Raw genomic sequence first — 17,141 nt, 5'->3', positions numbered from 1 at the left:
CCCCCCAAAACAAATGGGTAGACCGGTGCCTCCAAAAACAAATGGGTAGACCGGTGCCTCCAAAAACAAATGAGTAGACCTGTGCCTCCAAAAACAAATGGGTAGACCGGTGCCTCCAAAAACAAATGGGTAAACTGGTGCCTCCAAAAACAAATGAGTAGACCGGTGCCTCCAAAAACAAATGAGTAGACCGATGCCTCCAAAAACAAATGGGTAGACTGGTGCCTCCAAAAACAAATGGGTAGACCGGAACGCTCCAAGAACAAATGGGTAGACCGGTACAGCTCTGCAAGCAGTTAAAAGCCTGGTAGACCAGTACCTCTGCTAAATCCTAACGAATTGTCACATGACCATCAAACCACGCCCCCAAATTAAGCCACACCCACAGAACCAGTAGTAAAAAAAATTAGAACCCACCCCTGGTCCAGAACCCTGAGTATGTAACTGAACTGTAGCAACAGGAACACCAGCCACATTTCAATTAAAATAGAATCTGAAAGTCTATTCACAATTAGGATCCATTTAAATTAGAGAAGTAGAATTCTGCCTATACTTAGTGTTCAGTTCACAAGAACAGAGAGTATTAAAGCTGGAGGAAGTGGGAGAAACAACATCATGAACGCATTCCTTCTTTGTGTAATTTCTCAATGATAATCAATTTAATCCCTTAAAAATAAAGCAGACTTCTGTGAACTTTGTTCTTGTCAGCTACAAGCCCAAATTCCTTAAATTGCTTTTCATTCATCACTCCCACATCAGATGGTTGATACGTTATATGTTCTCTACTTACAAGCACTCTGTGGTATGTATATCTGCAAAATCTTTTTAATTTCTTACACCACAATCTACTTTAAAAGTACTTAGAATAATCACTCTCCCCCCAAACAAATTCCTATTAAATTTAGCAAGCTTCTCCCCCCCCCTTCATACCAACCTATATAAATTATATTGTTTTCATGCAGGTGCCTTCCCAAATACAGATAAATTCATTTGTATGGTGATAAGAAATAAATTCATTTTGGAAAATAACCTCAAACGACAAAGTTTACTCTTACATAAAAACCTTCCACCTATCTTTCTGAAAACTGTCAAAATTCCATTCTGCAGAAAAGGTAAATATTTTCGCAGTTATATTAACAGGGAAGGTAAACAAAGCTTGTCAATTCCTTGATCTAACCTTAAACTGCTGGAAATTTGGCATAGTTCGTGCTCTTAAAGGCACCTACTGTGCCTACAAATCTGACAATACTTCTGTCAAAAACAGGCCCTTGTTAATTTTCAGCAATACCCAGTAGGGAGACGGAAACAACTGAATATCTAAAGCACTGCTTCTCAGCCTTGGTCACTCTAAGAGCTGGCTGGTTGGGGAATTCTGGGAGTTGAAATCCACACATCTTAGAGTTGCTGAAGTTGAAAAACACTGATTTAAAATGAGATTTTGATTGGATTCTGAACACAGTTAAGAGTCTTCCATAGCAGTGTTTCTCAACCCCAGCAGCTTTAAGATGTGTGGATTTCAATTCCCACACTGGCTGGGGAATTCTGAAAAGCCAAGCTGAACTAGCCTGTTTTCTACATCTCTAAATCACAAAATTGGCATGGAAGAGTTTAAAAATAGCAATAGCACTTAGACTTATATACCGCTTCACAGTGCTTTTACAGCCCTCTCTAAGCGGTTTACAGCTTATTTTTCCCAACAATCTAGGTCCTCATTTTACTGACCTCAGAAGGATGGAAGGCTGAGTCAGACTTGAACCTGGTGAGATTTGAACTGCCAAATTGCAGGCAGCCAGCAGTCAGCAGAAGTAGCCTGCAGTACTGTATTCTAACCACTGCGCCACCACAACAACACTTCCAGTAATTAATGTACTGTTATCAGTTTGACTTGCATAATTCCAGACCATGAAGTAAGGTTTTCCTGAGTTTCTATAGCTCACCTTTTTATCCCAAAAAGTAGGAGCAACAACAAAAAAATCCTAGGATTTTTAACACTCTGCTAGGACACTCTCTCATTTAATGGGACTCACCCTTCCTAAATGCACTCTAAAGCCCCTGTCAACAGTATGATTCTAATCCAAAGGTGTGATTAATCATGCAGATATTCATGTGAATCTGCTTGGGTCACCTTGGTAGAATTAATAAATTTTACCTTTATGCTGATATGTATATGATATCAGTGTTTCAGTGTGATCATATCTCTCTTTTTGCATGCTGCTCACCCACATGTGAAAGTAATAAAAAGTTCTATGTGTATGTAGGAACTTGTGCAAGTTTCTTTGCTGGAGTCACAATGCAGGATATTAAATATGTCACGGAAAAGAAATTGGATTCAGAATTATCAGTCTACTGAAAAAAAATTATCTCAGATTGAACAAATGGGACTTTGTCTCACCCTCGTGATAATTGATTCCAGTTGGTTTTGAATGAGAAATCCTTCAGTGGCATTGATTAAAATATTGTGGCTGCAAGTATTTTATGCTGTGCTTCAGCATTCATTCGAAAACAATGAAGATAGCTTTAGCTGGGTTTATAGAAGATTGCACCATTAAATATGTATGTAAAAAGGTATAGTTTCATATCTTCTGTATAAAAATTATTTTGGCACACAGACTTGTGCAAACAAAGGCATTTAAGTGCCAGTCTGGATTGGATATAATAAAAAATATTGCTAGACGCCATCTGTAGTTCTCTGAAAATATTCTAATACAGCTGTTCTAGGAAAAATCATTTTAAAACCTCACCCTTTTGCTTGCTTGCTTCCTTGCTTTATTAAATGGTTGTTGATTTAGCTTTCAGGAGTTTTTTTCCACTGTTCAACTCTTAGGCTTGTGAGCAAATTGTATATTATAAAACACTAAATACAAGGGTCAGGCCATTGGTCTACAGCATAGAAATGGGTCACTGATACCTCATTAAGGCCATTAAGTCAATTAATAATTAGCAACTCAAATTTTGCAAAGAAGTCAATAGCTTGTTGCAATATTCTCTTTAAAATTATACACGTGAAAAAAATTGCTTTAGTGCCACATAGTGGTAAAATGAAGATCTACATAATCTTAGACAAAGGCAAGAATGCTTTTATGATCATATCTTTTTTTTTTTCCTGGATGACCTACAGGCAGCTATTAATGTAATTTCTGAAATTAAAAAAATGGTAAGAAGTCAACCGGCAAGGAAGTCAGACTTTTAAAAGGAAATCTTTTTCAAATCCCAGATTGTGGAGGTTGGTTGCAGGGAAAGTTTTATTATTAATATTGGTAGTCCTTGACTTACAACAGTTCACTTAGTGACCATTCAAAGTTACAAAGGCACTGAGAACAATAACTTATTATAGTTTTTCACACAACCATTGTAGCATCCCCATGATCACAGAATCACACTTCAGATGCTTGGCAGGCAGCTGACTTAGCATATTTATGATGGTTCCAAGCTCATGTGTCATTGACAAGCAAAGTCAATGGGGAAGCCAGATTCACTTAACAACTGTGTTACTAACTTAACCACTGCAGTGATTTACTTAACAACTGTGGCAAGAAAGGTTGTGAAATTATTAGTGTAAGTTGAAGACTACCTGTAATACAATTGCCAGGTTGTTGGTTAAAATCTAGAAGCTGATTGCAAAAATATGGTGACCCATGAAGATAACCATAGCAGCAACAGTGTTCAAAATGTATACAGAATGGGGAAATGCTTATCTTCTAATTTATAAAAGGAGAAATGTATAATCTTTGAGAACAACATCTAACTTTGGGAGGAGCAGGGAATCAACAAAATATAAATATATACTGTAAATGCTCATGATGTTCTTTGGCCTTTTCTAAAGCCAGACTGAACATTTTTTTTTTTAATGGCTCCAACGTTTGTTGAGTGATTTTAAGCATTATTTAGCTTTATAATTAAGGATATTGTACAATATTTTGTACGCTCTGGTGTTTGTGTGTTTTGGGGGGATCTCATTGGAATGTAGATAAACCTCTCCCAATCTGATGGTCACTATATCATTCTCCAGATTTACTGGTATATCTTGGTAAGAACCATTACTGCTGCTTCTTCTTTTGCTTGCCATATTTCAGGAAATTTTCTATCAGTTGTTGTTGCTTTCCTATTTGGTAATATCTAACTATTTAACTATTTGCAATGTATGTCTGTGAAAGTTGACCATAAGAAAGGCTGAGCACCAAAGAATTGAGGCCTTTGAACTATGGTGCTGGAGAAGACTCCTGCAAGTCCCTTGGACTGCAAGACGATCAAACTGGTCAGTCCTAGAGGAGATCAACCCTGACTGCTCCTTAGAAGGTCAAATCCTAAGGATGAAACTTAAATACTTTGGCCACCTAATAAGAAGGAAGGACTCACTGGAGAAGAGCCTAATGCTGGGAAAGATTGAGGGCAAAAGAAGAAGGGGACGACAGAGAACGAGGTGGCTTGATCAGTGGTGGGTTGACCCCGGTTCAGACTGGTTCACAAGAACCGGTAGTAAAACTGGTGGGAGGCTCCGCCCACTGACCCGGAGGTCATCAAAGTTGATCTGTGCATGAGCAGAAGCAGGCGCGATGCGAACCAGTAGTAAAGGTAAGTAGAACCCACCCCTGGGCTGGATGGAGTCACTGAAGCAGTCAGCATGAGTTTAAATGGTTTCCGGGGGATGGTAGAGGACAGGAAAGCCTGGAGGAACGTTGTCCATGGGGCCACAATGGGTCGGACACAACTTCACAACTAACAACAACAACAACTATTTAACTCAAGTACTCAATTATCTAACTCTAGTACTTGAATTAGTAAATATGGAATATCATCTAAGATACTGTGGATATTGACATTTCTATTGTACAATATACTGTATATAAACTACAGTATAGTTTTTTAAATATATTTCTTCCTCTTTCTTTGATCTCCTTTGAATCAGTTACTGTCCATTGGCATCCTTTACCATATCAATCTCATGGTTGGAAACTCTTTCTGAATTCAGAAATCTTTTGAAAGACTGTCCATATTTTTCATTTGTTTTTTTGTTTGTTGGTAGGAAATGTTGAGGAGCTACACCAACTCCAGTGACATCATAGAAGAACTTACCAAATTTGCTGTGTAGGGCACAAAGAGGAAATGACTCCCAGAGCCTAAAAAATTTGTTCATGTACTTTGTAGAGATTATTTTTTTGAAAGCTGAAAGAGAGAAGTTATTAAACAGCAACATTTCTTGGTTTGTAGATTTGGCATACTGTCCGCATTTTACTTTTCTTAGGATGAAACTAGTTTTCAGACCTATTCAGACATCTATTTCAGCTTTCTTTTGGGAGCTGCTTATTCCATTCATCTTTTTAACATTGTCTTTTCAGTTACATGCCAACATGTTTCAAAGGAAACAGCTTTAGGATGTGAGTGCTATTTGATCCTGAGGGGTTTTTTTTCAACCATCTGTTCACAAAGCTATTGATAGGGAGACAGAAGGCAAGTGAACTCTACATAGTTTACAAGTTTATGGCTGCATAATTTTGGTTCTTCAGAAGATACAAATTGTATAATACCTGGCAATAAACCTAGTCCATTTTCAAAGACCGATGCAGTGTATAAGCAAACAATATGCATCTTCTTTGAATTTTTAAGGTTCAAAACTTTGTACAACTAAAAGCACACCATGTGTTTTGTGTAACAATTCACTAATCCCTGATGCACCAGAATTATATAATATTTGAGCCGTGGTGGCGCAGTAGTTAGAATACAGTACTGCAGGCTACTTCTGCTGACTGCCAGCTGCCAGCAATTTGGCAGTTCGAATCTCACCGGCTCAAGGTTGACTCAGCTTTCCATCCTTCCGAGGTCTGTAAAATGAGGACCCAGATTGTTGGGGGCAATAGGCTGACTCTGTAAACCACTCAGAGAGGGCTGCTAAGTCTAAGTGCTATTGCTATTTGAATGTCTCAGGAAGTCTGAGATTCTGTTAACCTCCTCTTCCTCCTCCTCCTCCTCCTCATCATCATCATCCTTTTTTCCACTTGTTGTCATTAAAATCATAATCAGCATTCTCAGGGATAGACAAGTTTCTGCCTATGAGCCAAATGTGGCCTTCCACCTAAATTGATCCAATCTGTGGTCCACAAAAGAAATATATTTACTTGGCCTGCACAAGAGTAGAAGAAAGTGCTTGCTAACTCCTAAAATGGGGGATGGTTTCACTGGCTGTCCCTTGAAAATGGTGTCACTGGTTTCTACAGTCCTTGTTCTGTATTATGTCTTGCTGAACAATAATGCAAGCTATAGAAGTTCTGCCTGCAAAACTTCCTGGCATTACATAAACTTTAGTTTCTTCTAATACTGCTTCTGTCTTCCATTGACAATAGAAAATTAGCAGTCTTTAGTATGACAGTTGGGAGGAGAAAATGAGGGTTATCCTACTATTTTGTTTGAGAAGACTAGTTCATGTAAACTTTGCATCAGTGGCGAAATCTGAATCGGTTTACTACTGGTTCGCTGGCTGCACATGTGCAGTGTGCACATGCACACTGTGTGCAGTGTGCACACCAAATGCGAGGTGCACGCATGCAGTGCATGCCAAAAGGAGGCATATGGTAAGTAGAAGAGCGCGCAAGGGGGGGTTAATCAGCTGTGGCGTGCAATGTTTTTTTTTACTTTTAAAAGCATTGCTTTTAAAAGTAAAAAAAAGTCTCTGACGATCATGCTGCTCAGCTGGGATTGTCAGAGGGTTTTTTTCTTTTAAAAGCGTTTTTTTTCTGTAGGAAAAAATACTTTTAAAAGTAAAAAAAAAACAGCCTCCGATGATCGCGCAGCTCAGCTGGGCATTGGGGGAGGGGCGCAGGGATTTTTGCTACCGGTTCTCCAAACCACCCGCTGCCATCGCTACTGGATCGGGCAATCCGGTCCGAACTGGGAGCATTTCACCCCTGCTTTGCATACAGTAGGGATAGGAAATTTATCATCTGAGGACCTAATCCAGTGTGCCAGATTCCCATCACATCTTTTCTTGCACCTTGGAAAGCTACATGTTTCTCCATATTTATTCTTTCTCTAGAAAAGAGCCAGGCTAGATGTCCAAGGAAAGGAGAAATCAAGCAGAATTTACTATCTTTTCTCCTCTGATGATAAGAAGACTCGTACATCTTATCAGTTTGGAGCCAGGTGGTTCCGCTCTGATTACATTTGCCTTTGCCTTTTTAGGATATCGCACTTACGGAATTCAGGGTGCACCTTTTCTTTCCTCTTTGAAGGAAAATGACTGGCACAACTAGAAGATTCACATTGTGCGTGTGTTGAATTTGATTTTCAAGCTGGCTTCAATTTCTTGAAAATTTTCTTTTAATGGAAACTCTTTTTTAAAAAACTGTATTTTAAGTCATTTGAATTTGTTTTAATCTTTAAACGATCACCTTGCAGCTACCCACTTTACATAGTGTTTTTGTTTCACATTTTACTGCTTATGTTCTTATTCAGCCTGTATTTTTCAGTGTGTTTTATTGTAAAGTGACCAAAACATTTTGTCTATTGGGTGGTTTTTTTTCAAAATAATTAAAAACTAAATAATCACTGGCATATCCAGTTAAGATAGTGAGAAGGACTTCTACATAAAACTGGAAAGTTACTGAAATAAACAATATTGGGGTGGGTGGGTGGGAGGGAAGTACTGGGTAAGGCAGTCTCTTACATTCCTATGACTTTTGCTTCTTGCAAGCTAGGAAATTTGATAGGGTTTCTCCTTCTGTGATTGTTTTATTTTGTTTCTGTTTCCAACCACTGGACCATTGAGTATGAAGAATCATCTGCCATGTTTGATTTTATAGTTCCTCTTCAACTCGTGCCATTTTGATGGCCTGTGCAAGAAAATGAGACAGTTAGTTTCCACATGATTAAGAGACCTGCGCTTTAAAAAAAAAACCTTAAAAAAGCAATCAGCACCAGACTTATAATACTTCTTTGTCTGCTGATAGAGCTGATGGAATATGAGTGAGAAAAATAAATGAAATGCAGTCAATAGCATCCTCACTTATTCCACAGGGTATTTGCTTACTATGGCTTACCCACAAATGTTTGAAATAAGATACAGCATCATTTACTATGGAATGTCCTAATTGTCCTTTGTAGATTTCTTGTTGGTGACAAATAAATGCAAGATGTATACCTACCCTAATCCTCCTGATATTTAATGTTTCCTTTTACTAGAGCCCCTCAACACTGGTGTGGCTATTTATTGATGATTTAATTTCAAAAAAAAATGTTCAGGAAATCAACTTGTTCTATAAGGACAGAAGGTTTGCAGCATTGGTGGGCTTCAAAAAATTTTTACTATTGGTTCTGTGGGCGTGGCTTGGTGGGTGTGGCTTGGTGGGCGTGACAAGGGAAGGCTACTTCTAAATCCCCATTCCCTTCCCACCCTACTAACCTGCTCTGGGAAGGAATCAAACTCTCCCCTCTTCATTTCTCCAAATAAAATATTACTCATAAGAAAAGGCTACCAGAAAAGAAAGGAAAAAAATCAAGCTGCTAACAAAGGAACCTGCCTGAGGCTCATTCCACATTCCTGCCAGCTGCATAACAGAAACTTTGTAAGAAGAAAACAGCTACCGGTGCTTAGAGATAATAGAAAGTGGAAGCTGGAAGTTAGGCTCCATTTACAAGAAGGCAGAAAACTCATTCAAGACAGGATATTTCACAATGGAAATCACCCAAACCTTTTTAGAAACACAAAGCCTATGTTGCACAAACCCCAAAACATCAAAAACATAGAATCGTATAAGAATCCCTCCTCTTATCCAGTTTGTTGTTCAGCTGACCCAGAAACAAACTGCTGAATGTCACTTCGCTTCTGCAAGTAAAAACCTCCTTCCAGCAGCTGCTTCTTGGCTTGTCAATTTAAAGCGACGGCATCTTGTTCTTGTTTTTTGTTTTTCTTCTTCTTCTTTGCCAAATAATCTCCCGGCTGAAAAGCGAGCCCTGATTTTTTCCTTCTGGCCAATCAGTTGGGAGGCTTCTTGGCTTGTCAATTCAAAGCAATGATGTCTTGTTTTTTTTTTCTCTTGTCAAACCGAGCCCTAATTTTTTCCTTCTAGCCAATCAGCTGGGAGACTGGGAGGCAGCGAATAGATTGGGGACGAAGCCAAGCAGAGGTGGTATTTACCGGTTCTTCAAACTACTCAAAATTTCCATCTCCACTGGCAAGAACCAGTCAGAACCAGCTGAAACCCACCTCTGGTTTACACTTAATCTCCAAAGCTTCTCTCTAAACCCAGATCATGCTTACTTATTTTATTTAAATTGCCTATTAGACAATAAATACTATTCTGTGTTACAGTATACACTGAGATATACAGCATGCCTATTTTCCTATCAATTGTTACTGTTAACACTAGACAATGTTTCACTATAGTAGTCTTTTCCTTTTTGGTCTATAATAGTAATAGAGTCCTCCCATTCCCTCTGCTCCCCTCTCCAAGCTGTCCTCTCTCTTACTGCATAATTGCAAGCTGCTTGGACAGCATCACTGTTAAGCTCTTTTTAGCAGGCAGCTCAGTTCGAGCATCAATATCTAGCTGACTTTGGCTGACTTAAAAAAAAATAAAAAATGAAAAACCCACCTTCCAAAACTTAATCAGTTTTGAATCTCTATGAGAGTTTAGCAAACTGTAGGTAAGACCCTGGGGAAGAAAGCTATGGCAAAGTTAGACAGCATACTAAAAAGCAGAGACATCACCCTGCCAACAAAAGTGCATATAGTCAATGGTATGGTTTTCCCAGTTGCAATGTATAGCTGTGGAAGTTGGACCATAAGGAAGGCTGAGCGCCAAAGAATTGAGGCCTTTGAACTATGGTGCTGGAGAAGACTCCTTGGACTGGACTGGACTGGACAGTCCCTTGGACTGCAAGGTGATCAAACCGGTCAGTCCTAGAGGAAATCAACCCTGACTGCTCTTTAGAAGGCCAGATCCTGAAGATGAAACTCAAATTCTTTACCCACCTAATGAGAAGGAAGGACTCACTGGAGAAGAGCCTAATGATGGGAACAATTGAGGGAAAAAGAAGAAGGGGATGACAGAGAACAAGATGGTTGGATCAAAGGTGGGTTGCCCCCGGTTCGGACCGGTTCATAAGAACAGGTAGTAAAACCAGTGGGAGGCTCCGCCCACTGACCCGGACGTCATCAAAGTTGATCTGTGCATGCGCAGAAGCGGGTGCAATGCGAACCACTAGTAAAAGTAAGTAGAATCCACCCCTGGGCTGGATGGAGTCACTGAAGCAGTCAGCGTGAGCTTAAATGGTTTCCGGGGGATGGTACAGGACAGGAAGTCTTGGAAGAAAGTTGTCCATGGGGTCGCGATGGGTCGGACATGACTTCGCAACTAACAACAACAAGGTGAGACCTGAAGGTTCAGGGGAAAAGAAACGAAAAGAAAACAATTACAAACACTTCCATTTGCATGTTTTCCCAACTACCCCACTCACAAACAATCCTTGAAGACATCTACATGGATCTCAAGAATCAACTCAAATTGAAGCTTTGAGCAAGCTGCAGATTAAATGTATTGCCAGTAGGTGGAGACAAAACAGTAAAATTTCAGCTCACGGTTGGAAAACAATCTTACTCAATACAGCTTTCTAGGAATCTTGAATTTGTTCTTTGAATCTAACATGTTTACACACATTTCTTAGTGCAAAATAATTAATTGTTGGACACTATTTCCAACAGCAAGCTTAACTTCAGGGTCTTGAGGAATGAAAGAGATGAACTATATCATAATTCTTAGTTGTTGTTTTTTCTGTACGCTACAAATTGATAGAGTATCTCTGCACATTGATTGTAGATGCTTACTGTTTTATTTTATTTTGCCTTTGGTGGTTTTCCATTTATTTTTATTTCACATGATTTAGAAAGCTTGGAGCTTTCCTAATTATTTTCTCTCTCTACCCTTGCTCTGGCTTTTCTTCTTTTTTTCTCTTTCGTCAGCCCTAACTCATTTTAGTCGCTTTGTGTGTTCTGTGTTGGCATCTCCTTGTGCAAGTGCCTGCCAACTCCTTGAAAATCCTCATGTCTGTTTTTCCACTTGGTATGTTTTTTGGCTGCTGGTCAATATCTAGCCTTTAACGTTTTCCAGTCTCTGTTCTCAATAAGCATTTCTTTCTTCCACATACTCTGATTCTTCAGACATGACGTGGAAGTGGCCTCACTGATTTCACTGGAACCTCTTTTCATAGAAGTATGTTTTGGATCCCAGCTTAGCCTCCATTCATCAACTTCCTAATTATTACCAATTTTCCCCTTTGTTTTTCTACAGAGCATCTCCTGGGGAAACCGTTTCAGATGTAAGTTGGAGGAAAGAGTGTGTTTTTTTAAGGGCGGGGGAAGGAAACTGGGAAGCTGATGTTAGATAGCCTGTAAAAATAAAACCGTGCATTTTATGATCATGTATTTTTTTGAATTATTTAAATACTGCAGAATAATTGCAGCAATGTTATACATGCAGCTCAAAGATACATTCTTGGTTTAAACAGACAGATTTTGCTTTGCATAAATGCCATACTTTGGTCATGCATAAATGGATGGATAGTACACAGACACAACTTAATCGTTCTTAACAATCATGTCTAAAAATTAAAGAGCAAAAACTAAGGAGGGTTAAATCAATTGCAAACTGATAGTCATCTATTGATTTTAGAGTCATCTATTGACTTCTTTACATTCCAGTTTACTTTTTGTCAATATTTTCCCCCCTCTTTTCTCCTTCCCTGCAATGCAATCCCTCCCACACCTCCAGTCCTGTTCCAGATAATTGATCCTATTGGGAACAGCATGTAGTGTGGTTACAACATGCTCAACTTAGGAGGGGGTATATTTATAAGTACCACAGTGCCAATATGTATGAGAGGAATGAATGTTAAGAATGTTAGCTGAAAAACAGACAATTCTAATAATGATATTTTATATTCTCTAATTAGACATATGCACTTATATAATATACATCTTGATTAAACTGCATCATACAATTGTATGTTGTACTGCATTGTTGAAAATGACAAGAATTACTCTGTACAGAATCTGTGAATTGTCCTAGAATATACACACACTTGAGAAATAACTACACATATGTCAAAAATGGACTATCACCTCCTTTTTCCAACAGTATCCGTCTATTCCTGCTTAACAATAGACTTTGTTTTTCTTTTAATTTGACTTCAAGCAGAATAATTTGTAAAAAGATATGCTTGCACTCCCAAAGTCTTCTAAGGGACTGAAGGTTGACGCTGTTTTTTATCTGGTTCTGTAGCCTTTGACAAACCAGCGAGAGATGAAAGAGCATTGCTTTTGGCGAAGTTATTGGTATTGGCTGGAAGTGTACATTATTTGAGAATATGAAAAATTCTACTTGCTTTGAATGTTCTATTTATTTATTTATTTAATTTATTTATTTTTCATATTTGTATACCGCCCTACTCCCGAAGGACTCAGGGTGGTGAACAGCCATAAATAAAATACAAAGACATACAAAAGTTAAAAACTATTAAAAAACAGATTAAATAATTTAGGCTCAAAGATTAAAACATCCAAATTTATCTAAAAGAGATTTAAAACCCAATTTAAAACCCAATTTAAAACCCAATTTAAAAGGGAGAGTTAGGCCAGACCAGCCTGTTGGAATAAAAACGTTTTTAGGGCGCAGCGGAAGATGCGTAAGTCTTGGATCCTCCGTATCTCCGGGGGGAGCTTGTTCCAGATGGCAGGTGCCCCCACAGAGAAGGCTCTCCCCCTGGGGGCCGCCAGTCAACATTGTTTGGCTGACGGCACCCCGAGGAGCCCCTCTCTATGGGAGCGAACTGGTCGGTGAGAGGCTACTGGTGGCAGGAGGCGGTCTCGTAAGTACCCTGATCCTGAGCCATGGAGCATTTTAAAGGTAGTAACCAAAACCTTGAAGCGCACCCGGAAGACTACTGGGAGCCAGTGTAGCTCGCGCAGGAGGGGGTCACATGAGAGCACCACATCTATGATGGAGATTAGCATTTCTATCAGTTTAATTTACTGAGCCAAGGAAAGTTAAATATAAAACAAACACATTAAGGAGAGGGAGGGTGGGAGGGAGGGGAGAGGAGAGGAGGGAGAGAGGGGAGAGAGAGAGAGAAGGATTTTGATTTTTCTGACACATTAGTTTTATTTTATGCCCGTTGTCAAAGAATGGAAATATATAATGGAAAACTGTACCAATTACAATTATTTTTCCAGCTATTCATGGTCTGGTAAGTTCCTATTTAGATTACGGCACTCATGTTTTCTAAGATAGACATCAACACAGACAATTTAAAAAAGGGATTGAACAGATTTATGGATGGTCAGATTATGAACAGTTAACTATGTTAAGTATCTTCAGTATCTAAAACAGTTTCAACGTCAGCAGCTGGAGAATGTAAACCAAGCTTTTCATAGGCATGGAGTTGACCACCATGAAAACTGAATCCTGACCAGATAGGATTAAGAGGAGAGCTTGAGTCTATCCTCAACCTGTAGTGGGTTGCCCCCGGTTCTATAGAACCGGTAGTAAAACCGGCAGGAGACTCTACCCACTTACCCTGACATCATGAAAACACTTCTACGCATGCACAGAAGAGCGCGCGCGGCCCCGTTGCGAACCAGTAGTAAAGTTAAGTAGAATCCACCCCTGTCCTCAACCCGATTCAATAACTTTAGGACAATTACTAATATGCAACCCAGATACCTCAGCAAATTTCGGTGTTATTTTTATATAACTATAAAAACATACCCATATCCTAAAGAAAGGAGATGAAATAATACTAAGTAATAATTTAAAATGCTGCAGATCTAAGAGACTATTTCTGGTGAGAAAAAGGCATCGCTTTTTATTTACAGTTAACGTCTACAGTGAATCTATAATTGATATGGTTTATATCAGTGATGGCTAACCTTTCTGCCATCGCATGCCAGGAAGGGGGGGAGATTTGCACGCACGTGTGACCACACCCATAATTCTATGCGGCCTGCCCTGCACATGCCTCTCTAGGAGTCTCTGGAGGCTGGGGACAGCAAAAAACGTCATTTCCTGTCCAACTGGGAGTTGGGAAATGAGCTGTCTCAGGCCTCCAGAGGGCCTCCGAGGGGGTGGGGAAGGCTATTTTTGCCCTCCCCAGATGTATAGAGAGGATCTGGAGCCAGGTGAGAAAGAAAAACGGGCCTTCCCAGCCCCACAGGCCCTCTGGAGGCAGGAAACAGCCTGTTTCCCTACTTCTGGTGGGCCCAAAAGGCCCAAAAATCAGCTGGCCAGCGCGCACATGCACGCCAGAGCTGAGCTGATGTGCCCACTGATATGGCTATATAGGTTCGCCATCATGGGTTTATATAATGCTTATGGAAGAGAGATTAGACAACTCTTATCATGCATTCATAGCACCTTACAGCTACATGATCTGCATATTAAAGTCAGTTTAAGGTGAAGTTTCTAATTTGAATATATTTGTTAGCAAGAAATGGGATAGGGAATCCACTTCCCCCCTCCATTACTTTCTGGCCCTACTGATATAAAATTATATATAAACCATGATATAATATCTGTGTATTCCATGCATAGTAAGAAAGATATAGGACATAGAAGGTAATTGATTTTCAAGCCAAAAGAAGCAATAATTTTGTTAGTAACTGAATGCAACATGTAAATTGATACAATCTTTCATTTTTGTAGTATTGTATATGAAGAACAATTATGTGAAATTTAAAACCTTGTATACCTTATTAAACTGCATGTGGGATGCCGTGGCTCAGTGGCTAAGACGCTGAGCTTGTCGATCAAAAGGTCGGCAGTTCAGCGGTTTGAATCCCTAGTGCCGCATAATGGGGTGAGCTCCCGTTACTTCTCCCAGCTTCTGCCAACCTAGCAGTTTGAAAGCACATAAAAAATGCAAGTAGAAAAATAAGGACCACCTTTGGTGGGAAGGTAACAGAGTTCCGTGCGCCTTCAGTGTTTAGTCATGCCGGCCACATTACCATGGACATCTTTGGACAGCGCTGGCTCTTCAGCTTTGAAACGGAGATGAGCACCGCCCCCTAGAGTCGGGAACAACTAGCACATATATGCGAGGGGAACTTTTACCTTTACCTTATTTATTTACTATGGTTAGTTCCAATAAAATTATTATCTACTATGACTTATTTTAATGTAATATAAAATTTATGAATTTACTGACTGCATTATGTCCCTCCTTTCTATTTATAGAAATATTCAAGGTGGCTTACTATGGTTAAAACAAAAATACAAAGCTTAAAACCAAATCAATTAAATTAAACAACATATTTGATCCTCATTCGCTGTAACTACTACAGAGCTATTATCAAGTGATACCAATGATACATTCAGCATTCTCCCCTTTAAAGATTAGTTTCATGCACCTTACCTGAGCAAACCCAACCCTCCCCCAATTTAACTTTAATAGTATTACTTTTATAGTATTACTTTGTTCAGTAAAGAATTTTTATTGCTTGACTCTCGGTTATTTTCATTGCTGTTGAGCATCAATCTGAGAGCATCAATTAGCCAAGAATGTTTTCTTTAAACATCTGTTCTAGAATAAAGATGCAAATGTATCACATGCAGATTTATTATGCAAATTATCAATTCCTATAATAAATGTTCAGGAAGACATCATGTCAAGAAGAAACCTTGAAGAGATAATTATCCTTTAGTTGCAGCACTGAATTTCAAGTGGCTTGCGTGGGCATTTCAGGTGTATGGAAGTATCTACTGCAGCAGTAGAAAACTTATGTTCAGCCCATGATCCAATCTGATCCTAAGCAATTTTCCGGATGGCAGAAACCAGTAGCAATTCCAGGAAGTTGTTGGAAGAAATATCCTTCTGGGTTCAGTTCCAAGTGGGGAAAAAGACACTGGAAACATGGTGGCTGCTTGGAAAGATGATTTTAATGGTGGACAGGATCACCACCCAAGAAGATCTTGGATGAAGAGGGAAAAAAGGGAAGAGATGCTGAGAGTGCCTGAGTTTTATACCCTCTCTGGGCTTTTGAATTTGAGCTTGTATTCTGATTGGTTCAGTGGTGGGATTCAAAAAATTTTTACTACCGGTTCTGTAGGCGTGGCTTGGCAGGCGTGGCATGGCATGGCATGGCTTGGTGGGCGTGACAGGGGAAGGATACTGTAAAATCTCCATTCCCACCCCACTCCAGGGGAAGGATACTGTAAAATCTCCATTCCCACCCCACTCCAGGGGAAGGATATTATAAAATCTCCATTCCCTCCCCACTCCAGGGGAAGGTTACTGAAAAATCCCCATTTCCTCCCAATCAGCTGGGACTCGGGAGGCAGAGCATAAATGGGGGCGGGGCCAGTCAGAGGTGGTATTTACTGGTTCTCTAAACTACTCAAAATTTCCACTACCAGTTCTCCAGAACTGGTCAGAACCTGCTGAATACTACCTCTGGATTGGTTGTCAGACTCCCATGGGGCCATGCAGGGGCAACTCTGTAGGCTGTCCTGAGTCCCAAGCTTGGTTGACTCTTGCTGGGTGATGATGTAATGAAAGGGCTTTGGGATTCCTATTATGGCTCTACCTGAAGGAGGCAGATCTTTGTTATGAAGAATAGTCTGGCCCAGGCCTTGATGGCCCATTGACAAAGGTGGGTGGGGGGCTGAGTTTCTGCCTCCCTTTCAGGGGAAATATTCTGCCCTTTTAATATTTCCTAAAATATCCCATTTTCCCAGGAGGGGTGGGTGCTAACTTCCTACAGAGTGAAGGCTTGACTCTTTCCCTTACCATTGTGCAAAGATGGGGTTGAGATTTGGTGGGTTGTTGGGGAAGAAAAGGGTGATTTCATGTTTACCATGTTTTCATTGCTTCTTGTGCACCTAGAACATTGCATGAGATGGATGACCATCTATGTAGGTTCTGAGAATATTTGGAATTATATAAAATCTGTGCAGGAGACAGAACATTATTGTTAATGACATATCATTACAATGCATACATTTCATATATTTTAATTGCATTTGATCTACAACAATATTTAAACATTTTTACTGGTTTACATTTTTATAAACGTGTAAAAAGTTGGAATTAAACTTTATGAATATGGGTTTTTAGCCACAGTCTTTTACAAGAGCAAGAAGTATATTTCTTATCTATAC

This window comes from Pituophis catenifer, unplaced genomic scaffold (genome assembly GCF_029215685.1).
Source record: "Pituophis catenifer annectens isolate HBS135680 unplaced genomic scaffold, rPitCat1.0.hap2 SCAF_6, whole genome shotgun sequence".
Classification (NCBI taxonomy): domain Eukaryota; kingdom Metazoa; phylum Chordata; class Lepidosauria; order Squamata; family Colubridae; genus Pituophis; species Pituophis catenifer.
The sequence above is the reverse complement of the archived record's forward strand: the minus strand, read 5'-3'. Positions refer to the sequence as shown.